This window comes from Staurois parvus, unplaced genomic scaffold (genome assembly GCF_062004578.1).
Source record: "Staurois parvus isolate SC_StPar_1 unplaced genomic scaffold, SC_StPar_1.0 ptg000576l, whole genome shotgun sequence".
Classification (NCBI taxonomy): Eukaryota; Metazoa; Chordata; class Amphibia; order Anura; family Ranidae; genus Staurois; species Staurois parvus.
The window spans coordinates 224,289-249,469 of NW_028318372.1; the positions used below are offsets into that span (position 1 = coordinate 224,289).

At 41.5% G+C, this 25,181-nt stretch overlaps 1 long non-coding RNA gene across 1 annotated transcript; it reads left to right on the forward strand.

Annotated features, from left to right (window-relative positions):
• Window positions 1-1,418: 1,418 nt before the first annotated feature.
• Window positions 1,419-23,092, forward strand: LOC149450259 (uncharacterized). The gene is made up of 3 exons (XR_016315268.1): window positions 1,419-1,663; window positions 17,225-17,392; window positions 22,757-23,092. It is a non-coding gene; the product is annotated as an uncharacterized LOC149450259 (long non-coding RNA).
• The last annotated feature ends 2,089 nt before the right edge of the window (window positions 23,093-25,181 follow it).

Below are 25,181 nucleotides of genomic sequence, written 5' to 3' on the forward strand. Positions count from 1 at the left end.
CAATGTTGGGTACATAATCTGTTCAGACATTGAAAAAGTCTTACACATACCTGGCAGACCATAATCGGGATGAGTAGCAGATTGTATTTTGGGGAGTAATTCTTGGTATGTCCATGCTGTTAGAAATATCTTATAGATTGAAAACATTGTGTCAAAAAAATATATTTTCATTTTCTTTCCACATTTTTGTTGTGGAAAAAAATGAAATGTTCAAAAGACCCATTATGCCTTTCAGAAAATATGTTGTGGTGTTTGCTTTAAAAAATGTGGTCATTTTGTGGGTGTTTCTACTGTGCCGGTGCTCCAGGGCCTTCAAAAATATAATAGGGAGTCAGGAAATTAGATGTGTCACCTAGAATACCTATAGGTGCTACTTGGATGTTGGGTCTCTCTGTGTGTCCAGGCTGTTGAAAAGTCTCATATATGTGATATTTCCATACTAAGGAGGATTAGCAGAATGTATTTTGGGGAGTAATGTTTATTATTTAAGTGCTATGTGCTAGAAGTATCTTATAAATGGACAGCTTTGCATTAAAAAAATATATAGTTTCATTTTCTTTCTACATTTTCTAAAAACGTGGAAAAATTACATTTCAAAAGACTCATTATGCCATCATTATTATGTACATCAGGTGTGATCAGGTGTGATCAGGTGTGATCAGGTGTGATCAGTTTGATTATTACCATAACTTGTAGACTCTATAACTTTCACACACATCAAATAAAATACATGGATGTGGGTTACTTTTACCAAAGCAATGAAGCAGTATACATTTTGGCAAAAATATACATAGAAAAATTACTTATTTGTAAAATGTTATAACATAAACAAAGACAAAGTGTTTTTTCCCCCAAAGAAATTCAGTCTTTTTTCACTTATAGCTCCAAAAAAAAAATCCAGTGCTGATTAAATTCCACCAAAAGAAAGCTCTATTTGGGTAACAAAAGGACAAAAACTTCATATGAATACAGTGATGTATGACTGAGTAATGTCTTTTCATAAAATAATTCTTGCTAATGTTCTGCTAATTTGTTGTGTGTTCCTGATTTCTTGATCTCAGCTTTATGTTGATATGAGAAGTCTGTGGCTGGAGTTGGAAAAAATGTTTGTCCTATGCAAGGAAAAGCCTCCCAACTTCAGAGTTTAAAAAATCAGGGGCATCCTGACACAGCCAAGATATATGGCGGTTTCAATAGTGGGTGGGGTTAAAGGTAGGTGTGGCTACACTGAGATGAATTTTGGGCGTGGCTTGAAGGGGCATACTCCAGCAGCACTGGGAAATGCCCTGGCATCAATGGGAGGAATAGTGCCCCAGCATAGGTAGTCATATGTCAGTGATAGTTGGAGGTATGAGCTTAGGTCTTCTGTGTGTAGTGGTATACCCAGCCCTGATTACACATTTTCTGTAAAGTTTCAACAGTCTTGCTGTTTATCACCCATTATCTCTTTTTGTTGCTACAGTACTTGATATTAAGGTGTTTTTGTATTTTTCAGGTGGAATCTGTGACTTACCTAGAGAAATCGGTCCATGTCGGGGATTGTTTAAACACTATTACCATAATAACATTGAGAACAAATGTAGTAAATTTTATTATGGGGGTTGTAGAGGAAATGGCAACAGATTTTTGACTAAGGAACAATGTGAAGCCACCTGCTTGGGAGGTAATTTTATTTATTTGCATTATCAGTGTGTGTTTCTCAATACTGCTTGATTTTAAACCTGAACTACAGGTGTTTCTAACCATCCACCAAAATGCTTCACTAAAGTCGTATTGAATATGTGCAAAAATTATACAGGTAGGCACAGGTCCTTCAACAAAAATATTGAAAAAAGATATGTGAACAAATGATGAAATATTACCCACAATTAAAGCAAAATAAAACACTTGAAACGAATATAAAGTCCAAAATGCATATAAGAATCCCAATCACCGTGTTCTTGTTAAAAAAAGGTGATAAAATCTTGAAAACATAGTGCTCCACCACAAGCAGATAAACTCCTCACTCACCAGATTTCAGTGGCCAACAAAGCAGCCTATAGATGTTTATTCCAATGCATGGGATAGCTGGAACCAATATGTCCATGGATGGCACTACCAACACTCATTCACCATGTAAAGCAAAAATACCACAGGAGCGCTCATAGTGTAACACAATTTATTAAATAAATAGATGTTAAAAAAACAAACTGAATGTACTCACAAACAAAGGTGCTAGAAATGGGCACCAACCCAGACAGCTCACATGGGGGGGGCACAAGACTATGTGGTTACATACTCGCCTATATGGCTCCAGCATCAGTCCGATGCTGCAGCTGTCCCCTACTAGCTCTAAGACCTAGAACTGAGCAGTCACATGATTGCTGATCTCTCAGATCTCAGTCCATTCTGAGCAGAGAGCGGTGACTATTAGTCACCGCTCTCTGCTGTGCCCCTCCAGTGCTCACTAGAGTGCTGGACTGTGGAGGGGAAAGAAGTGGCTGGCTCAGGCAGTCAACAGCTTGCTGAGAGGCTGAGCTATCTGCCGGTCAGGCATCTGGGTGGACTTCAACATTAAAGAATATGTAAACCCAACATTTCATATTCCTGATTTGTGCTTAGTGTACCATGTACTTGTATGAAAACGTATCCTGTTCTCTTTATGTTGCTTCCTTTGTGTGACATCCCTGGTGTTCCTGCCAGTCTTTCTGCTTTTCTTTTAAAATGCTCACAAATCTGTGAATTCTTGGTAGCTGCTCAACACCGTAGGTGTTTTCACTCCACCCCTCCAAATTATGATACAAAGAATGATGCAGCGTAACTAAACAGTGTCTCTTAAATAAATCAGTGCCAAATGATGAAACAAGAAAAGTTCATAAATATGTATTTGTGGCCATCCACCAGTGAATTACATATATCACAGTCTTCGCTTCAAGGGATCACGTGCATAACACCCTGTGAGCCATATGTGCTCATGTCTTAGACTGGACCGTAATCAATAATCAAGGTCAAAAGCACTTTTGCCCCTGTAGGGCAATACTCCAACTGGCATTGACACATGGACTGGAGCTTCTACTCAACCGCCTCAGCTCTGTGTGACTAGACTAGGTGAACCCTTAAAACTTTGTGAGCACTATGAAGACCTTCACACCTCTGAAAAGCTTTCAAAAATTAAAATAAAACATTAATTTTCCTTCCACTTTACAATTATGTGCCACTTTGTGTTGCTCTATCACGTAAAATCCCAATAAAATACATTTATGTTTCTGGTTGTAACACGACAAAATGTGGAAAATTTCAAGGGGAGGAATACTTTTCAAGGTACTGTAGATGGCTTGCACTACCAGATACATGTGTTTGAGAATCTGCTCCCTTTTCATTTCAAAGCTTTAACTTGTTTCTGTTAATCCCACATGTTGGACTAAATATGACTTTTGCCCCCCGCAAGTACCGGAACGCACTGTTATAATGGAGTTTAAAATTTATATAGAAATGCTGTACATCTTTGCATTTGTTCATGTTACCTTAGAAAACTGTATATTTGGCCTAATCGTTTCTCATATGTTGATTAATGGGCTTACTATGTATGTAGCACCTACATGTTCGAATAGATTTTTTGAAGTGAAAAAAACTTCCTGAACTGATTCAGGATACTCTAGACAGAGGTTCCCAAGCTCTAACTGGAGCTGGAATCCCAAAAGTATGTCTTTGGTGCTGTAGCTGTCAGCCCAGGAGTGCTTCAGCCCTCAGGCTGGGTCTTACTCCCCCAAGAAGAAGAGACTACTGTTCTAGGCCACCGTCTATTTAAATACCTCTTAGCCCCCTACTGGTCACTCACTCCCCTGACCAGGGATTTGCTGAGAGTGCATGAGTATCCAGGCCAGGGTCAAACTCTACCACCCACTATATCCCATAATTCATTGAGATTCAGGGAAACATAGTTGAGCCTGTACTAGCAGAACCCAGGACAACCAAAAGCAATTGATCACATCTTCTCTTACAATGGGGAAGGCTGAAAAATGTTTTTACCTTACATTTACCTGAACTCTAGCAGTCTAACTAGGTGGGAGCTATATATATATATATATATATATATATATTTATACACACACAGTATATATAAATATATTTTTTTCTCTCTCTCTCTCTTTGCCTCTCTCTCTTTCTCTGTGTCTCTCTGTCTATAAATCTCTCTCTGTCTCTCTCTCAATTTCTCTGTGTATACTTCTCAATTTCTCCCCAGAAAAGGGATGTAGCATGCTGCTACTGGGGTGGTTAAAGGTGTCTGTGGATTTATTGACATGACTAGTGCACCCAAGATAGGTTCATCCAGACCCCACTACACCACCACTACCCTTCCATACCAATCCCCTTTACTTACTATACTTACAGAAAACACAACACCAATTTTTTGGAGTAAAATGGCCAGCACGGCCTTTTATTAACAAATCAAGTTTAAACACATCAACCATTCCTTATAACAGAAAACATAAAGAGTTGTATTTGGTCTTTGAAGGCACCCCCAAAACGATCTGAAATGCACCTGCGGACAACCATATTCCACTAGGCCTCCAGCCGCAACCAACCAGCTCGGAGACAACCATACATTTTTTTGCCCCTGATCACCCCCACACCAGTTGTATGAGGAGGGTGTACTATACTGGAAACGGTATACTGTATATAAAAAAATAAAATTACAGAGTATGACAAAAAAATTACAACTTCAAAAAACTCACCATGCCTCTTACTAAATACCTTGGACTGTCTACTTTCCAAAAAGGGACATTTGGGGGTATTTATACTGTCCTGACATTTTTGGGCCATAAGAAATGAGATCGGCCATCAGTACATTAAGATTGATTGATATTCAGATATATACCACAATTTGTAAACTATATAACTTTCCTACAGACTAAACAATAAACGCTGATTTGGCTTATTTTCACCAAAGAAATGTAGCAGAATACATTTTGGCCTAAATTTATGAAGAAAGATTATTTTTTATTTTATAACAGAAACAAAGAAAAATTAGTTTTTTTAAATGTCCTACTGAACAATAAAAGAGCCTGACATTTCCCCTTTCTTGATGAGCACCCAATAGTTCATTACACTGCAAGGTCTCTCCCCCTCCCTGCTAGTACCTGGGTGATGTGCTGGGGACAAGCATGGGGGTGAGTAGGAGATAAACGGAGCAATGTTAAAAATATTAAAAATTTAAGTTGTCATAAAGCCCCTTTTGTTTTTCTATCAGGACAAGTAGATTGTCATGAGGGACAAGTAGATTGGGACCCCAACGTAGTTTTGTTTTTAAGTTTCCACACCCCTGTTCAGTAAAAGTCCATTTCACGTTTTTTACAGGGATAGAAGTTGCTGATGATCTCTCTTTCAATCCTGCTGCTCCTTTCCATCCTACAAGTGGTGAGAGTTCTCTCTAGTACAGTCTGATCTCAACAGGCATCCAAATCACACCTTCCCAGGGAAAAGGTTCTCAGGCTTTTTGCTTCTCTGACTCCTCGCCCGATTGTGGTCAGCAGGGATTAGTTTATCCAGCAGCAGATCAGTCTCTTTCCCACACACCTGCTTTCTTTCAGGACTGTGCCCTCACATGTTGTATTGCAAAAAGTGTGATGGGCGTCAGAAGTCTCAACCCTCTTCTCCTGGGAAGCACAGCATTAGATAACTCCATACAATTCTGGCCACACACCACTGTTCCCCATTCACTGCAACCTTGTGGTGCTTAGCACAGGAAAATGGTTGCATCAGCACATGGTCCCCACAGTGGCTTCCTCCCTGCATTTTGCATTTTGCAGGCTGTTGGCACAACAGAGCGATCTTCCCCCAGGAGCCCAGTTCAATCTCTCCCTGCTCTGTTGCATCAACCAATCACCCTCCTCTAGACCCAGCCAATATGGCTGCCTCCTGCACTGGAAACACTCTATATGCAAGCATTACAAAGTGGTCTCCTTAAAGATAGCTTCTGCACTTCTGCATTAATGAATATTCAGTTCAACCCTGTCCATGTTGCAGAAGGATAATTCAGCATCAACAAAAGAAGAGGTTCCACAGCAGTTATCACCTACAGTCCATGTTAAACTTACCTCAATAGCATCACTGGATAGCTGTTAACCACTTCAAGTCCAGACACTTTCACCCCTTTTCAGTTCAGGCAAATTTTCAGCTTTCAGCGCTATCACACTTTGAGTGACAATTACTCAGTCATGCAACACTGTATCCATATGAAATAGTTTTCCTTTTTTTTTTGATACAGATAGAGCTTTCTTTTGGTGGCATTTGATCACCACTGGTTTTTTTTTTATTTTGCTATATAAATGAAAAAATACCGACAATTTTGAAAAAAAAAATTGTTTTGCTTAATTTTTCTTATAACATTTTGCAAATAGATAATTTGCATCCATAAATTCAGGCCAAAATGTATTCTGCTACATTTTTGGGGTAAAAATAACTCAAAACAGTTTATATTATTTAGTCTGTGTGAAAGCTATAGAGTCTACAAGCTAGGGGATATATATTTGAAAAGTGATCAGTTGAGACCTTAAAAAAACGGACTCTGGTATGGCATATAGCAGTGATCAGGACGCTGGTATGGGGTATGGCAGTGATAAAGGCATTAGCATGAGGTATGGCGATGATCAGGACGCTGGTATGGCAGTAGCCAGGGCACTGTTATGGGGTATGTGGGTGATCAAGATGTTGGTATAGGGTATGGCTGTGATCAGGATGCTGGTATGGGGTATGGGGGTGATCGGGGTGATGATATGGGGTATGCCGGTAATCAGGGTGCTGGTATGGGGCATGGCGGTGATCAGGATGCTGATATGGGGTATGGGGGTGATCAGGGTGATAGTATGGGGTATGCCGGTAATCAGGGTGCTGGTATGGGGTATGGCGGTGATCAGGATGCTGGTATGGGGTATGGGGGTGATCAGGGTGATAGTATGGGGTATGTCGGTAATCAGGGTGCTGGTATGGGGTATGGCGGTGATCAGGATGCTGGTATGGGGTATGCTGGTGATTAGGGCACTGATATGGTGTATAGCGGTGATCAGGGCACTAGTATGGTGTATGGCGATGATCAGGGTGCTGGTATGGTGTATGGCGGTGATCAGGGTGCTGGTATGGTGTATGGCGGTAATCAGGGTGCTGGTATGGTGTATGGAGGTGATCAGGGTGTTGGTTTGGGGTATGGCGGTAATCAGGGCACTGGTATGGTGTATGGAGATGATCAGGGTGCTAGTATGGCATATGGCAGTGATCAGGGTGTTGATTTGGGGTATGGTGGTGATCAGGACACTGGTAGGGTAGTGATCAGGACATTGGTATGGTGCTTGGAGGTGTTTTGTGCAGACTGGGACAGGTGACAGGGCCTCCCTGCATTATTTATAATTGATATTGTGGGGACATGGGGGTGTCAGTGTATAAGCAGCCTGAGAGCAGAGAGAAGAGATCTTTACTTTCATGCCCTCATTTTTATTGTTTACTATCTGAGTGCTGTGATTGGTCACAGCAGTCACATGGTAAAACACCACGTGCGGTAATGTGATCGCTCTCTGAGCCGCACAGGAGCCATTGATGCGGGCTGATGTACAGGAACCTTAGCACACATCGGGACTGCTTCCCGTCCCCTATCTATGTAGAATGGGCAAACGGGAAGGGGTTAAAGCAGAATTAAATTAAGGAAAAAAAGGCCAACTACTATAAAACTCCTTCCCCATTCTTCTCCCAATTTGTTTTGGTGTGTATTGCCTGCAGAGATATTCAACTCCTGCCTTCTGTAAGATGCTGAGAATGGAGATGGATGCCGGAAGTATGTGACTCCAGAGCACCTACACAGGAGTTACATCATCAGTGTTTGCCCAATGAGTGAAGAGAGACAATGTTGAATGCAAGGAGAATATGGCAGCTTTAGCAATGGAGAAACTCTTGAAACTATTATCCATAGAGGAGAGCAAACTTAGATGGAGATCTGCCATAATGTGCAGGTATGCTATACAGTACATGCTTGCACACTATGGCAAAGGTATATTTTGTTCACCCATGATACAAGTCTGATTTAACAATAAATTGGCAGAGGAAAATAACTGGTAGGCTGAGGTGAAGAGGCTGGAGGATGACATCACAGTGTCCACCTCAGCCAATCAGAAGAAGCTTTGTATTGATTCATAAAAATACCAGTCTTCCTGTATGTAATGGGCTCGATTTTTGGCAGCAGATGGGAAATCCCTGTACATACAGTTTATACAGCTCTGACAGAAGGCACATCTATTATTAAAGGAAATAGTCCGTTTAGACAATTTTGGTTCAAACAAATTATTTAAGCCACATCTAGATGTATGGTTGGGGGCAGTAAAAATATACATTTGAGGAGCAATACTGCCTCCCCTTTTAGGCTGCAATAGGCAGAGGATGGGGGTGTCTACATACTGTTGTCATGATGCTTTTCTCCCGTGGCAAAAATTTCCTGACATGTAGCAATTGGGTGGCAAGGCTGCCAAACATGACACATTCAGGCAATCAGGGAAGCCCTGCAAACACCCCACAACCATGTGCAATGCACATGATTATGGCACATTTTTTAGCAAAAATGGGATTAAAACAGGCCGTTCCATCACCTCATCGCTAGTCAAGTCACTTCTGAATGTGGATCGTGCTTCAGAGGAAAGGTAGATCTAGATGCATATATAAATCTATCCTTACAGTGACACAAAATTTGGAGTTAGGCTCTACACTGCCTGCATTTGACAGTATTAGCTGCATTGGGCCCTTTTCACATGGGACAGATTTCAATCAGCAGGCGATCAGCTTACAAACCCTTACTGATCGAAGCATAGAGGGGGTGGTGGACACATCCACTCTGCTCTAAGGGTGGACAGAAATAAACAGAAGTCACTGTCCATTTACACCTAACTACCCTCTGATCCACTCTGCCTGAATGGAAGAGGACAGATCCCCTTCTGTTTTTTTAGCAGATCAGATTGGACCGGGAGATGGGCAGGTGTAAATGGACACAGGTTCGTTTACACCCGCCTGTTCATAGGAATGCACTGACCTTCTGATCAGGTCCCCATGAAAACTTGATGAGAAGAACTGATTGGTTCACCCACGTGAAAGAGGTCTTACTTTTGCTTGTAAACAAACAGCTGGGAATTTGTTCATATGAACCAGACCCTCATCCTAGATCTGGATTGAATTTTAAAGGGGAACCCACACAAAGAAATCAAGAAAAAAAAAGCATGGGGCCCCCCTAAAATTACACACCAGACCCTTATCCAAGTATTTGGCTTGGCAGGACAGGAAAGGAAGGGATGAGCATGTAGCCACTCTCCTGTTGCATACCAGGACACATGCCCTCTACATAGGGGTCCCCCAGCAAAACATCTTGTCTTCATGTTGATGAGGACAAGGGCCTCTTCCCACAAACCTGGCCTAGTGGTTACTGGGGACTATGGGCAGGGGGCTTATTGGAATCTGTAAGTCCCATTTATTAATAGGGGACATCCAGATAATCCTCTCCTCATGTGAATTAATAAAAAAAGTAAACAGTAAATAAAAACAGTTTTTGACAAATCCTTTCATGAAAACAAAACTGTCCTATGATACAGTATATATATATAATTATTTGTTGTGTTTTTATATAATATACAATATGTTCAGAAAGCAATTATTTGATTTTAACAGGACATTATTTTGGAGAGCAACTGTGTTCAAAAATTACTTTTTGCTGTGCAAACTATGAATCCGGATTTTAGATTAAAATCTTCCTTAATATGTTGACATTTGTTTTCTTCACCTGGTACAGAAAATTTCATAACCAAAGTGTAGAAATGGTCCTGACTTCATTCTATCTATTTATCTATTGATCTACAGTATCTATCTAAAGTATCTACTGCTAAAACCAATGGCCACTACTCTTACTACTTGACCTCTCTTCGGCTTTTGATACGGTTGACCATCCCCTCCTCCTCAAAAAACTCCACTCTCTTGGCCTCTGAGACTCTGCTCTTTCCTGGTGCTCCTCCTACCTATTGCAGCGCTCCTTCAGCGTTACCTATAACTCTGGCTCCTCCTCTTCACTCCCTCTTCCTGTAGGGGTCCCTCAAGGTTCTGTCCTTGGACCCCTACTCTTCTCCATCTACACCTCCTCCCTTAGTCACTTGATAAACTCCCATGGCTTTAAGTACCATCTCTATGCTGATGACACACAAATCTATCTTTCTACTCCTCACCTCACCCCTTCAGTCTCCTCTCGCATTACTAACCTACTAAGTGACATATCGGCATGGATGTAACTCCACTTCCTCAAACTCAATCTTTCCAAAACTGAGCTCTTAGTATTCCCCCCAGCCCGTGCCCCCTCCCCTGACTTCTCCATCAAGATCAATAACACAATCATCAATCCCTCCCCTCATGCCAGGGTACTAGGTGTAATCCTAGACTCCCATCTGTCCTTTCAGCCCCAAATCCAATCGCTGTCCAAATCTTGTAGACGTCACCTCCGCAATATCTCCAAGATACGCCCGTTCTTAACCTCTGAAACCACTAAGCAACTTATTCCCTCCCTTGTTTTCTCTCGCCTTGACTATTTTAACTCCCTCCTCATTGGCCGACCTCATCGCAGGCTATCCCCTCTTCAGTCTCTCATGAATGCTGCTGCCAGACTCATCCACCTTACTAATCGTTCCATATCTGCCACCCCTCTCTGCCGATCCCTCCACTGGCTTCCCATTGCCCAACGGATACATTTCAAAACATTAACAATAACATATAAAGCCATTTATAACTCTGCCAAAAATTACATCGCCGATCTTGTCTCCAAATATCACCCAAACCGTACTCTCCGCTCCTCGCAGAACCTACTGCTCTCTAGCTCCCTTGTCTCCTCCCTTGCTCGTCTCGAGGACTTCTCCAGAGCTTCCCCCCATCCTCTGGAACTCTCTACCCCAATTTATCAGACTATCGCCTACTCTGCTCACTTTTCTCTGAAAACCTCTCTCTTCAGGGAAGCCTATCCTGCCCTCAGCTAATACTTAAATCTTCTACTCTTCCAACCAGTCCATCACCCACAGTTACTACCTTTTGTACCAGTAGCCCCTCCCTCCTAGTTTGTAAGCTCCAAGGAGCAGGGCCCTCTAATCCCTCTTGTATTGAACTCTATTGTTGCTGTATTGTCTCCTGTTACATTGTAAAGCGCTGAGCAAACTGTTGGCGCTATATAAATCCTGTATAATAATAATAATAAGGTGCTTTCTTCATATAGTTTTTCTTGAGGTTGGTTGTATCATGCTTGCACAGAATTCTGTTCCCTAAGGGTTCTTTTAGACATACAGCTGTAGGCAGTATAAACAGGCAGCTAAGGCTGGCCATACATTATACAATTATCCGGAGATTTTTGGTTTAGATTTACCAAAAACCATATAATAGGAGGACAAACCTAAACAACACTTTCAGTTGTATCCAATTAGGCAGGCCCTTGCACTACAGAGTTGAAGGTAAATCTAAAGGAAATTGAGCAGAAAATTGGAAGATAATTGTATAATGTATGGCCAGCCTAAGTCACAGTTTTAATGCCTACGGAATGCTAACAATGCAGCCGAACAGGGTTTAAAATTGCTATTTAAAAATAAGTGTAAAAAAACCTTCGAATTACTTTTCAGCAAGCAGTAGAGCTTACTGTGAATGGAAGGGTAGCTTTATGATTGTTCCATAAGGTTGTACTCTTGGTTTAGTGCAGTGTTTCTCAACTCCAGTCCTCATGGACCCCCAACAGGTCATGTTTTCAGGATTTCCATTATTTTGCACAGGTGATTTGATCAGTTTCACTGCCTTAGTAATTACCACAGCTGTTTCATCTGAGGGAAATCCTGAAAACATGACCTGTTGGGGGTCCATGAGGACTGGAGTTGAGAAACACTGGTTTAGTGGAACATTCAGGTTTATGTCCATGAAAATAAATGGTTCGATCGACAGACAGTGATCTCATGTCTGTGGCCAGCTTTGCACATTCTGATTGCATTGATTGCATAGATCTCCAAAGCTTTCGCCATCACCAAAGATGTTAGTTGACTACCCTTTATGCTTTCTGTTTGTATATCTCATTTGAATTCAGTTCTGACATTTCCTACAATGAAAAATATCTGATAGTTTGCTGAAGTGAAACAATAAAGATGATCTTCACCCATCAGAGGTATCAAGACCACTGTCAGGGGCTGACCAATAGACCTGGCCATTCCTGCTCTGGGTGTGGTCGCTCCTCTCTATAAATTTCCTCCAGGAAGGTGAGATTATGCACAGTCTACAGAGTAACATCAACTGGTTGTTTAGGGTGGTTAAGAACTACAACATGAAAACCAAGTTGGTGCTTGTTGTGATTGCCACCAGTCTCTTGGTGGCTCAATTCATCTCAGCATCTCCAGGAGGTCAGTCTTGCTGACATAACTTATGTATATATGTGCTTTATGCTGTAGTGTGGTTTCAAATGTAGTGTTTTTTAAATATATATATATATATATATATTTATATCTCTTAGCTAACCCACCCTTTCTCTTTCATGCTAGTTGTACCTTTTATTTGTTGGTGAACTATTAGTGCAAGGTAGTTTCCATAAACCTGTCTGTGAATTTGGTTACACCTAGAACTGGATTTCCAGCATTGATCTTAAACTCTATTTTACTGATTCCATATATTAACATCATTTTGTCATATAAATTGTTGATCTCATAAGTGAGAATCATAGGAGTGAAGGGAGACTGTGGGGTTGATTTACTGAAACTGGAGAATGCAAAATCTGGTGCAGCTCTTCATGATAGCCATTCAGCTTCTAAAGCTGGCTACACTCTTTACAATTTTTATTCACCATATTTTGTGCTCTCCAGTTCTAGTAAATCTGTGTGTTTACCTGTTTTCTCAGTCATGTTTAACCCCTTGACACTGACGTAACACAAATATGCGGCCTCACAGAACTGGGCTCTTTTCTGTGGGTCTGCATATTTTTGTACCTGTCTTTGTGCTGGGAGCATGGCGCACTCCCAGCACAAAGACTGCAGTGTCCCTGAGAGCACCGGATTCCAATCTAACAGTTGAGACCCAGGACTCCCGATTCTGGGTCACATGATTGCTGTGATAGCCTTTGCTTGGCTATCAGTGAGCAGTCACTGTACATCCTGGCCCCATTGTTTTTTTTTTTTCTCTATGAATGGAGGAGAGATACATTGTATCTCTAACTCCTGGCATAGAGGGGGAATATTTTTTTTTTTTTTTTTTTTTTTTTTATACACAAAAATACTTAGATCAAGGTTTGATCTAGTTCAGTGCCAGGGTTAGTGTTTTGATCAGGGTAAAAGGGCAGGATTTAAAAAAAAAAAAAAAAAAGCAGGAGATCCATTACAATTTACCACCAAATGAAAAAAAACCAAGGTATAATTCACCTGGATGTACAAAGTAGTTGTGATATGTACAGTTTCACTAATACATGTCAACATTGCAAAATTGTGCTTGGGCATTTAGCCTTTTTTACACTTCCCCCCCCCCCCCCCCACCCCCCCCCCTTAAAGCTTCATATTGATATGGGAAATCCTGCAATTTCTTTGGTTTTGGAAAAAAGCCTTCTGACTTCAGAGTTTAAAAAATCAGGGACAGCCTGACACAGCAAAGATATGGTGTAATATCTTAGCAATGATGAGGGAGCTGAAAGGTAGGTGTGGCTACATTGAGAAGAATATTGGGTGTGGCTTGGGGGAGGGGGACACACCCCAGTGGTACTAGGAAATGCTCTGGCATCAATGGGAAGAAAGATACCCCAGCATTGGTCAAATGTCAGTGACACAAAGCATAGACCAAAGGTGCCACTCTAGGTACAGCATAAAACAAGAGAAGGTTGGGTTTTGCTGTTTGCAGGGATGTGGGATGCCAAGCCTTGCCATCTAGAAGTGATGCCAGCACCTCAGACAGTAAGGGGCTAAACTCAGCAGTCCTACCCTGGGTTGGAATGGTGGATCTCTGTGATCTTGCGCACGGTGGCTCATCAGCACAATGTGATGCGCACGTGCCCTTAGTAGGCCTCTTGCACACTGCAAATTAATCACTTGCCAAACGAGCACTTTTACCCCCTTCCTGCCCAGGCCACTTTACAGCTTTCTTTTTTTTTTCTTTATAATTTAAATATTTATTCATTTTTCAAGTAAAACAATACACATTTCCATAATGTAAAATATTTTATAGAATATATTACAAAATCTCATAAAACACTAATTTCATATCATTTTCTCCCCATGACTCCCTTCCTTTTAACCCTCCCACCTCCCACCCCACTTCCGTATACCCCTGACATCTATCTGATCTACTTGTATCTCATATCCTCTGGATACCGAGGCCTGGAAAAGGAAAGAGAGGCCAATTACTATATTTTCTTTTTCCTTGTCCCTTCTCCTTTTTTCCCTCCTTTCTTCTTGTCCTCTTTCCCTTTTCTTTATGCTTACTTACTCAGTACCTTCCTTTACCTTAACTTTGAACTCCTCCCATTTCTCCCATTTCGTATGATATGTCACCATCCTATCTTCCTGTATATAATAAAGTTTTTCCAGTCTAGCAATCTGGTCCACTCTATTCATCCAATCCTCTTCCCTCGGTGCCTCAGCTTTACATCAGAACTTAGGAATCAGACTTTTTGCTGCATTTAAGTAGCTCTCTATTTATTTATTCAGTTCTCTATATTTATTTCCAGGTAATTTTGAATTATGAAAGACAGGTTTCAGGGTCCAGTCCTATCTCCATTCCAGTGATATTCGTGATTTGATTTATAATTTTTTTCCCAATATACTTGTATTTTTGAGCATTCCCACCACTTTTCAGCGCTACATTGTACCCATATGAAATTTTTTTTCCACACAAATAGCTTTATTTTGGTAGTATTTACTCGCCACTGGATGTTTTATTTTTTTTGCGCTTTAAGCAAACTGTGAAAATTAAGAAGTTTGCTTCTATTATAAAATTTTGCAAACAGGTAATTTTTTTTTTTTTTTCTTTCACTGATGTGCGTTGATGAGGCTACACTGCTGGGTGGCCCTACTAAGCAGGGGCGGGCTGACCATCTGGAAATTCAGGCACTGCCCGGGGTCAGTAGGGGGCCCCATGAGATGCCCCGGTACCTTTTTTTTTTTTTTTTTTTTTTTTTTTTTCATGGGCTTTTTTTGAGTTTGGGCAAGGACACGGGCCTCATGATCCCCTATTGCCCAAGGGCCCCATGAGTTGTCAGTCCGCCCCTGTTACTAAGCACTGGTGGGTGGCACTGCTGGGTCAGTGCTGATCCATTCTGACAATTGCCGGTTATTAGCAGTACTTTCCTCATGCTGTGACAGCATGAGGAAAGTGCAGCCAATAACCAGCAATTACATTTATCCAGTGATCTGCTGTCATTCAACACAGCTGATCACATTGTAAAAGGCTGCTATGATTGGTCTTTTACCACATTACGTGATCAGAGTTTGTCGGGGGCACACGAGATGGAGCATTCTGGGAGGATGTCATGACACCCTCCTAGAACTGGACAAGCTGTAGCTGTCATTCAGCTATAGCGCGGTTGGCAAGTAGTTAAAAAGCTCAGTACAGCATGTGTGGTGGTTTTAGTAAAAAAACGAAGTCTGTTGCCTATAATGTACCTTTACACACAGGAGCATCAACAAGCACTGCATATTGAGTAACAAAATAGCAAATATGCGCATAAATATTAATAGTGCACAGGTATGTGTATATGTGCAAAAAAAATGTCTGAAAATACGTCCAGAAATGCTGATGTGCAAGCATGAGTACCATGTGCAAGAGGCCTTATAGTAGGAGTTGCCACTTGTTATATAACCAATTGACATCCAGAAGTCTTATCTTCCCCCCCCCCCCCCCCCCCCCCACACACACTCCTTCTGACCAGGCCATTTTTCTGCAATATGGCACGGCGTTATTTTAACTGACAATTGCATGGTCATACAATGCTGTACATACACTTTATGTAACTTTTTTCCCCACAAATATAACTTTTTTTTTTTTTTTTGGTATTTCATCACCTCTTGGGGTATTTCTTTTGCGCTATAAACCAAGACTAAAACTTTTGAAGATTTTTTTTTTTTTTTTACTTTTCTGCTAGAACCCATTTCCAATAAAAAGTAAAAAATAAAATTGCTTCATAAATGAAGGCCAATATATATTCTGCTGCATATAACCGTATATATTGATTGGTTTTGTGCCAAAGTTGTGTCTACAAAGTAGTGTATGTGTTGGAAATTTTTTACTAGTAATGGTGGCGATCAGTGACTTGTAGCGGGACTGCGATATTGCTGTGGACAATAGGACACTATCTGACACCAACTAGCACCTTATGGGAACCAGTGACACTAATACAGTGATCAGTGCTAAAAACATGCACACACTGTACTAATGCCACTGGCTGGGAAAGGGTTAAACAATTAGGTGATCAAGGGGGTTAACTGTGTGCCTAGCTGTATGTAATGTTTACTGTGGGAGGTGGTTTTACTAGGTAATGTGCTGGGTTCTCTTTCCCTGCCTTGCAGGGAAAGAGAATCCAGCACATTGCTGCTACAGGTTATAGCTTTGACTTGTTTACATAGGCAGAGTTGTGTTCTATTAGTCTCCTAGATGATCAGCTGGTGTCTGCACTCATCCATTTACTGGCACCCGCTGATCGGCTTCTACTGTGAACAATTGTATGTACCCATGACCTGGACATTTTAAATGCGTGATTCTGCACAGCTACCCTGCAGCAGTATATCTGCTATGGGGAGGTCATCAAATGGATAATAAACCTATGTTATGCTGAACCAAGAGTGGCACCCTTTGTCTGTTTTGTTATAGAGATCGCTTCAAGCTCTGCTATACAATAGGTTTTATTCACCTGGGACACTCTGTGCTTTTTTTTTTTTTTTTTTTTTTTTTTTATTTGCACTAACATACAAATAAAAAATTTATGTTAGTGCAAATAAAGTATCATGGGCAGTACTCAATCACCTCAAGCTTCCTGAGCTTTTAAAATAGTGTTTCCTATCCTATGCACCATCTGCACACCGGTTCAGATGTGACAGTTGGAGGTATGAGCTCTGATCTTCTATGTCTAATGGTAACCAACCCTGATTACTCCTTTCCTGTAAGATTCCAGCAGTTTTTGCTTCTTATCAACCATTATCTGAGTTGCTAATGATATTCAGGTGTTTTTGTATTTTTCCAGGTGCAATCTGTGACTTGCCACCAAATAAGGGTCCATGTAAGGGGTACCTCCGCAGCTATTACTATAACGGAACTAAGAAGGAATGCTCTGTTTTTATCTATGGTGGTTGTAAAGGAAATGATAATCGGTTTCCTACTAAGAGAGCCTGTGAGTTCGCCTGCAAATGAGGTAACTTTATTCCTGTGCATTATCATTCTACATTGCACAATATATTTAATTTGCAATTCCTAAAATCCACCACATTGAATAAGGATTTCTTTCCTGGCACTAGTCTGGGATGACTAAAGTCTGTCTTAGTACTCTGGGGGAATAATAGTAAACATTTAGTACAAAAAAAGTATAGGAATAAAAATTGAATAACTCTGCTGATTGCAGGTGTAATGCTTTCCAGCTCCTATGAAAAATAATAAAATAAAGCCGTGAATGCATATTTTACCAGCAAGCGCTGTTATTCCTTTAAGTGACTTAGTAAATCAGACCAGGCTCAAAGACACTCACTGGACCAGAAATGGAAAACCTGTAGGCAGCCACTGATCTTGTCTGGCATCAGTATGTCTGATTTATTCAGAGTCTACATAAGTCTGGAAACAGGTGAAAATCTTTGATGGTAATCTACATAGTCTCAAATGTATGTATAGGGTTTTTTTTTTTTTTTTGCATCTCCACTGGGGAGATTTACTGTTTGCACCAGTGACCATTGTTGCTTGGACAGAAAGGAATGAGAATTCCAAAATGTTGAAGTTGCCAGAAAAAGTGAAGGTAAATCCTCTGACAGCTGTTACAGTGATAACTCTTGGGTGATCTCACTACTTGCATCTGTGTAGCAGTGAAGAAAAATCTCCCTTTATGTCAGACAACAAAACATAAACTGACAATTTGAACCTATCTTCCAAAAACTGGGAGAACTGCCAGCAAGATAAATGCTCCACTCACTGGGATCATTGAACCAGAAGGGGGAGGGTGGCATGAGCTCCAAGTCTCAGATCACAGGATTTTTTTAGTCACATGGCTGGAAATAGGCTGAGCAGGGGCACATGACCCAGAAGTGGGAAGAAGTTGTTGTGGCCTGTGTTGTGGCTGAGAGTAGGCATCAGTCTGTTGTGCAGAAATTAGTATAGAGTTTGAGTCTAACTGTCTCAGATTGGAAAGGAGGAGGGAAAGACATTGCCGGTGGCTGCAGACAAGATTACATTGGTGGTACTCAGGATGAAAAATTCTATTTCCTCTTCTCCCCTTAGAGTCCCTAAGTGGAGCCCTGAAGGCCACTGACAAACCGCCTTTCCTTCTGTGAGCATGAGCGCTTCAGGAAATGCAGCCTCTGGGCTGATGGAGTTCCTGGCTTCCATGAAGGCTGAAATTGTGGCCACAATTAAATCCTTCCATGCATCAATGACCCAGCCAGACCTAGAAGGGACATCCTCAGAAAAAAGCCTTACCTCCTGGGGGGTAGGGTGACCACACTTTCCCCTTGCCTCACAGGGACTCCCCCCCCCCCCCCCCCCCCCCCCCCCCCCCCTCAGCCCAAGCTATGGAGAAGTGTCAGTGGGGAGAAGGAAGAGCTGGCAAGGCCAAACCACAACTCTCAGGGAGAGATGGACCTAGATTAGGCCAGTGAGGAGGTTGGAGCAGGCAGAAACTTTTGTTCTGAAAGATTGTCTTTCTCCGGGCATTTGATGCCGCAGAAGAGATCCATGAACCTCCCAAGGAGTCCTCAGGACAAGATGTACTGGGGGCTAGTAAAGACCCAGTCCAGTGTACTCTTCCACCAATCCCTAAAGAACCTAATGCAGGAGTGGAAAGCCTGAAAGGTCAGACCTAAAACTTGGAAAAGGATATTTCCTTTAAGGATGAAGATGAGAAATTCTTTAAGATCCCCAAACTGGATGCTGCACTCTCAGCTATCAGAGGTCTGACCTTGTTTTCCAGCAGCATCAATGATTTAATGGACTGTAGAACAGAGATCCTCCTGCAGAAGGCATGGGATGCTAACACATCAACCATGAATCTGGAATTAGGGGTGACATCGCCAAGAATACAGATTTTTGGGTAGATTTGCAAAACACCTCTTGCAGGGAGCCAAGTTGGATGACTCCCTTGTGATAATGGGGAAGGTCATTGCCTGCACATGGATATGGAGGTTGAGTCAAGTGTGGGCTTCAACCAAAGTGGCCACCTTATCTTGGCCAGGCAGGCCATTTGGGTCAAAGCACGGGAGGGTGACCTCACATCCAGAATCCAAACTGTGGCCTGCCCTTTGATGGCTCCTTTCTGTTCAGTCTAGGGCTGGAGACTGTTGTCCAGGTCCTCTGAGAAGGGGGAGAGGGAATCCTTGGGAGGTAAAGCTTAAGAGGGATTTTTTTTTTTTTTTTTTTCCCCAAAAGGGATTCCAACAAGGGGTAGGCAGAGGTAATCTGTTTTCCTCTCCCAGGGTTAGCAGTAAATATCCAAAATTGACATTGGGGTTCAAGTTGCAGCTGACTGTCTCAATGCGTGGAAGGAATATCAGTCCCTACATTTGCAAGCTAATACAAGGTTACTGCTTAGAATTCTCACTGCGGCCCCCACAAATAAGTATGCTAACCCATCCCCCAAGGAACATTTTAAAGAGCTGGAAGGGATTCAAGAACTGGTGGAGCAACATGTGGTAGAACATGTGCCAAAAGACCAACAGTACTGTGGTTTTACATGCGTGTATCTGTAGCCTGCAAACCCACAGGGAAATACTCTCATTTTCCATGGAGAGTATTTACAAAGTCCACAAATCTCCCAAAAGAGGCCTTAATGACAACACTGGATCTCAAGGATGCCTAATTGCATGTTTTAATTCACCCTGAACATCAGGCATTCCTGAGATTTATTGTGGTAACCGGGCAAGGGGCTCATCACTGGCAATTCAGGGTGCTTGCCTTTTGGTCTGGCAGCATGTCCTAGGATCTTTGTGAAGGTCCTAGCCAAAGCAGTGGCTTTCCTACACCTAAAGGGCATTTCTGATTCCTTACCTATCTTCTGATCAACATTCCCTCAGCCCTGCAGGTGAAAGCTGATACCAAAAGGTGATAGCCACTCTGGAACTACTGGGGGGGATAGGGAGTACTGAGAAATTGGTGACATCAGGCAGTGGTCTGACCAAGGCACCCTCATGCTCCTGTCTGCAAGCATTCCAGCCATGATTGATCTCCCTTGTGCTGCAATCAACCACTTTAAGCACAGCGCCGTCCTTTGAAAGTTTGATACATATGGCAGTCTCTCGCCTTGGAAATCCCTGGGTGTGCTGATGTACTGCCCTTCTTGCTCCCAGCTACTAAGATGAGAATCCTCCTCAAACTGATCTGTTGATGAGACCTGGCCAAGCCCAACCTGGAGGTAAAGTCCCCCCACCCCTCTCATATTTATGGTCTGGCCTTACCACACTACCAGGACCTCTTAGCCTAGGATTGGTCAGACTCCCAGCCTCCCACAAATATGCATATTTGGATCTCAACCCACTGGCTTCTGGAAGCTTCCATGGGCCTCCAGAACCAGGTGGAGGCAATAGTCCCAACCTGATGAGACAAATAGGGATATTTAGTTAACACATTGCAATACATGCTTAAACTGGCCAACTGCATCAAAGTACCAGTGTGCAGAGGGTCCTTCAGAATTTCTAGTGTTTATGTGGTTACTCCCCTTTAGCACCTGATGGATAAATGCATGCACTAGCTGTTGGGATTTGAGCACAGGTATCTTTTGTTGTATTGTTGGGTCAGTAGCCAGACTTAAACCTGGAACTCTCCCCCCACTCTTTTCCCTTATGTTAGCATTGTGTCCTCAGTAGCATTTGCGTAGGCAGAGTAGGACTGGTCATAGAGGGATTACTTTGACGCTGTTGGCCAGCTTAAGCATGTGTTGCAATGTGTGACCTAAATCCCTATTTGTTGCATAGTCTGCTTGAAAGGGTATATACCACTGTGCAGAGGGTTCTTCAGAATTTCCACAATCCAAGGAGCACACTTAAGCTAGGTAAAACTTGCAGGTATGGGAATTGCACCTGTTCCCACAACCAAATTGCACTGCTATTCATTCTGAATGGCATCTCAGCCCGATGCACAATTGCGGGTGTGGGAACCACATGGTCAGACTCTGCAGTTGCACTCTCAAAAATGAATGCACTTTTTTTTTTTTTTTTTTTGCACAGATGTGCAAGCACAGCAACCCCAGCATACGTGAGCCGCACAGCCTGCAATAGTGTGAACCAAGCCTCAAGGGGCACAAATTACTCTAATTTCCCATTCATCACATTTTTGGAGGCCCTGGAGCACCACAATAGTGGAAACAATTTGGGAAAACTGGCTTTGACACTGGTATGGTGGTGATCAGGATGCTGGGGCTGGCAGTGTTACTTGCAGCACTGGTACAAGTGTGACGGGGCTGGCTGCACTGTTTATTTGCATTACACTAAGGGTTGGTGATCAGGGACAGTGGGCTAACTTGTACATGAGTGTTTATATAATGTGACAAGCTGTGTTTACTCACAGTACTTCAATAAGTCCTCTCCTTTTTTTAAATTAAAGGATAAGTTAAATAGTATACAATTAAAAAATTAACGCCTCACCTCTGATCCCTGGGTTTCATTTTTTCCCACACCTGCTGTCACATTTTAAAATTTGTGTGGCTCCACCCACACAACCATGTCACTTATTCACAGGGATCTGTGAAAAAATTGAGTCTGGTCTGCCACAGTGGCAGATGAACTTGTAGTTTCAGTGGACTATGCTGGCTAGTGGACTGTCTGAATCTACCTTCTGCATGCTTATTTATGAATCTACATTCTGCATGCTTATTTATGCTCAAACCATTTATGCTAACCCATAATCACTACGTCAAGGTAATGTTCAGTTCATACCACTAAACTGGAGTTAACTCGTGAATCATCAAAGTCTGCAAAAAACTGTTCATATAAGCATTAACTGCAATGTAAATAATAGCACTACAACTAGTTTAAAGTGCACTCTAGGAAACTGGCTAGGATATGGTGCATTGACACCTGAGGTACCTCCTTAACATAAGTATTAGGAGTAGAGACTGTCCTTTTACAGATGCTGCACCGAGACCTTCACCTAACTCTTCAGCTGGCTACCATTGGGCCCAGTTGTACTGTTGGTGCACAGGATTATAGTCTCAGTCACACTTGCAGGCAGCAAATATGTTGACCTGCAGCCAGTGTTTTACATGCTTATTTTCAACCACCTGGCTACACATGATTAGGCAGACCTCCTTCTCTCCTTCCTAGTCAATTATTGTGGGCAGGAGGGTTTATGCAACAGTATCAGTGATACTGATGAGCACATGTAAGAACTCATTTCCTATTTGCCACTTTATCACATATGGTCAGTACCAATTGAGCTGTTGGTTGGTTCAACTTTTAATGCAAATTTTGTAGTTCACTTTTGAAAATGCATTGCATTTATAAACTGATGCTTTTTACTATTTAAGTTTGTAATGAGTTCGTTTGTGTTTTTTTTTTTTTTTTTTTTTTTTTTCCCCTTCTAACAGTCATGTATGACTTAACCTTTTGGATTTCAACTTGAAAAGACCAGAGAACGTTCAATTTTAAATACAAACTGCTCAACAGAATGTTGAAAAATATTGTCGCCTTCCTTAATACTGTAAGGGGTTCTAGCTTTCTCCTGAAATTTCCTGTTTTTGTAAATCTTGGCTCAACTGTTAAATGAGAAACTCAAACTGTTCTGAAGGTGTTTTTTTTTTTTTTTTTTTTTTTTAAGTGTAGGCAAATCCTAACCATTAACTTTTTTTTTTTAATTTGGCTCCTCTGTTAAAAATATACCATTGAAAGCATGTTGAATTTGTTTGAATGGGAATAAATTTGATCCTGCCAGAAATTCTTGTTGGTTAATATCTTCCTGTGCTTTGTGCTGTATGGTTATCAAATTCTTTGTACCCAGTTATCTGCTCTGAATTACAGAACATCTTTCATGGCATGGATATTAGAATGTTGCCTGTAGTCCTAACTTTGTGTTCTAGGATGAAAACTCCATAGATATAAAAGGTGTCCCTAAAGCCTGGACACATAGGCAAGATGTAATTTTTTCTTTTTTTTTTTTTTTTTTTTATTTGTAATGTTCACATGAATCCAATGCAGTAACTCCACGTCAATTTGAGTACATTCATTCATGATGTGTTCCTTCAAGTGATTCATATCTGGGTTTTCATTGAGTTTAGGTTGAGGTGTGGTGAGCTTATATAGTGGTATTTCCTATGTCCAGACTTTAGGGACACCCTGTATATCTATAGAGGAAAAGCATTGTCATCCAAAGATAAAGAAACTAATATCTACTTTTGAACTTCTGCTCTTGCTATATAGTTCCCTACAGGAACACATTTGTGACAGATAACTGAACATAATGCTGGGCTGCCTTTAATGCAATGGGTGGGGGGGGGTAGCAAAGCCTCCCTCGCTTCAAAGGTCCCTTGTCCAAATGTTAAGTGACAAGGGCCTTTTCCCTTACATCTCCGTCAAAGGATGGACATATGTATGTGGAAGCCCCTTATAATAGGTAGACCCTCTGATATCTATCCCTGAGTATGGGGGTACACTAGTACTCTATTGCTTCAAAACAGTAAACTAGCCAAACCCAAGAAGAGAAAAAATCCTTCAACAGCTTGGTGCCATCTGGTGCCCCTTTAGGAGGGTCTTAAGCTGAGGCAAACTTCCTAATGTGACCACTGTGATTAGCTCACATGATCAGGAGTTCCAATTGTAAATGACTGGGAGCTGTCTATGCTGGGAACACTAAGGTTGCATTCACTCTGGAGTGTAGCGATTTACTGGCATTTTTCTTCTTGGGAGTTTTTAAGCATTAAGTGTATTATGAGCTTTTTACAGCTTCAGGGATTTGTTTACCCAATAGAAAGCACAAGAGGGGAAGAATATTTTTTGGGGTGTAGAGTTGCTGTTTGAGCAGAAAATGCTTAAGTCATAATTTTTTTTTCAGGTGTTTCTATTGAAGTTTGAGACCAAAAATGCTTGTAATTTTCCAAAAAGCTCATACTTTTTGAGTGACAGGCATCTTGCTTCAGGCAATAGGCTTATATGTGAACAGGGGCCATTGCATTTGGCTTGTTGAGTGTCTTAGACCTTCAAGCAGAAAATTGCTCAGGTGTGATCGGGGCCTCAGTGAGCACACTATCCACACCAAATGACAGCTTCCCATGGACATATTCTGCAGTGGGCCATTGGGAACAGGTTAGTAATACAACTCAAAGAAAATTAATCTTACATCCTCAATCACATTGATTTCCCCATTACCTTGACAACTCATTGCCCAACATTCCTTCCCTGCTGCGCTCTAGTTATTAAATTACAAATCTCAGTGCATAGGTTGTGCAACCACAGAGCTAAGCTCATTGCTGACTATCTTTGGCCATGTCTAGATAGTAATATCACTAGGATTTCAAACTGTTTACATCTAGCAGTAGGGATGTATGGTTGGATGGCAGCTTGCCATGATTTGGATGGATTTGTAGCACTAGCCAATGTGCTTGACAATGGCATTGTGTATTTATTTTTTTTAAAATACCCCTGAGTTGAGCCATCTTTACACCTTGATGTGTAAATATGTCTGAAAAGTGTGTGCACAACGCCTATGCTCAAATTGTCAATCATGCAGACCACAGGCAAAATCCAAAAGGGCCAAACAGTGTGACTTGGTACTTTTTGTAATAGCTGTGAACCAGGTAAAATCAAAGCAATCCACATGGTAAATACTAGTTGTGTTTACACAGAACAAGCCCTCCCCTTCAGTTCTTGGGTACTATCTATATAAGGGGTTTTTATCTTTCAGAAAATGTAATGAGTAGACATATGATTTTTGTTTCTTTATGAATGGAAATTTTCCTTATTCAGATGTATCCAAATCTCTGACTCACAATGTTATAATTTCAGATTCATTGAAATTTG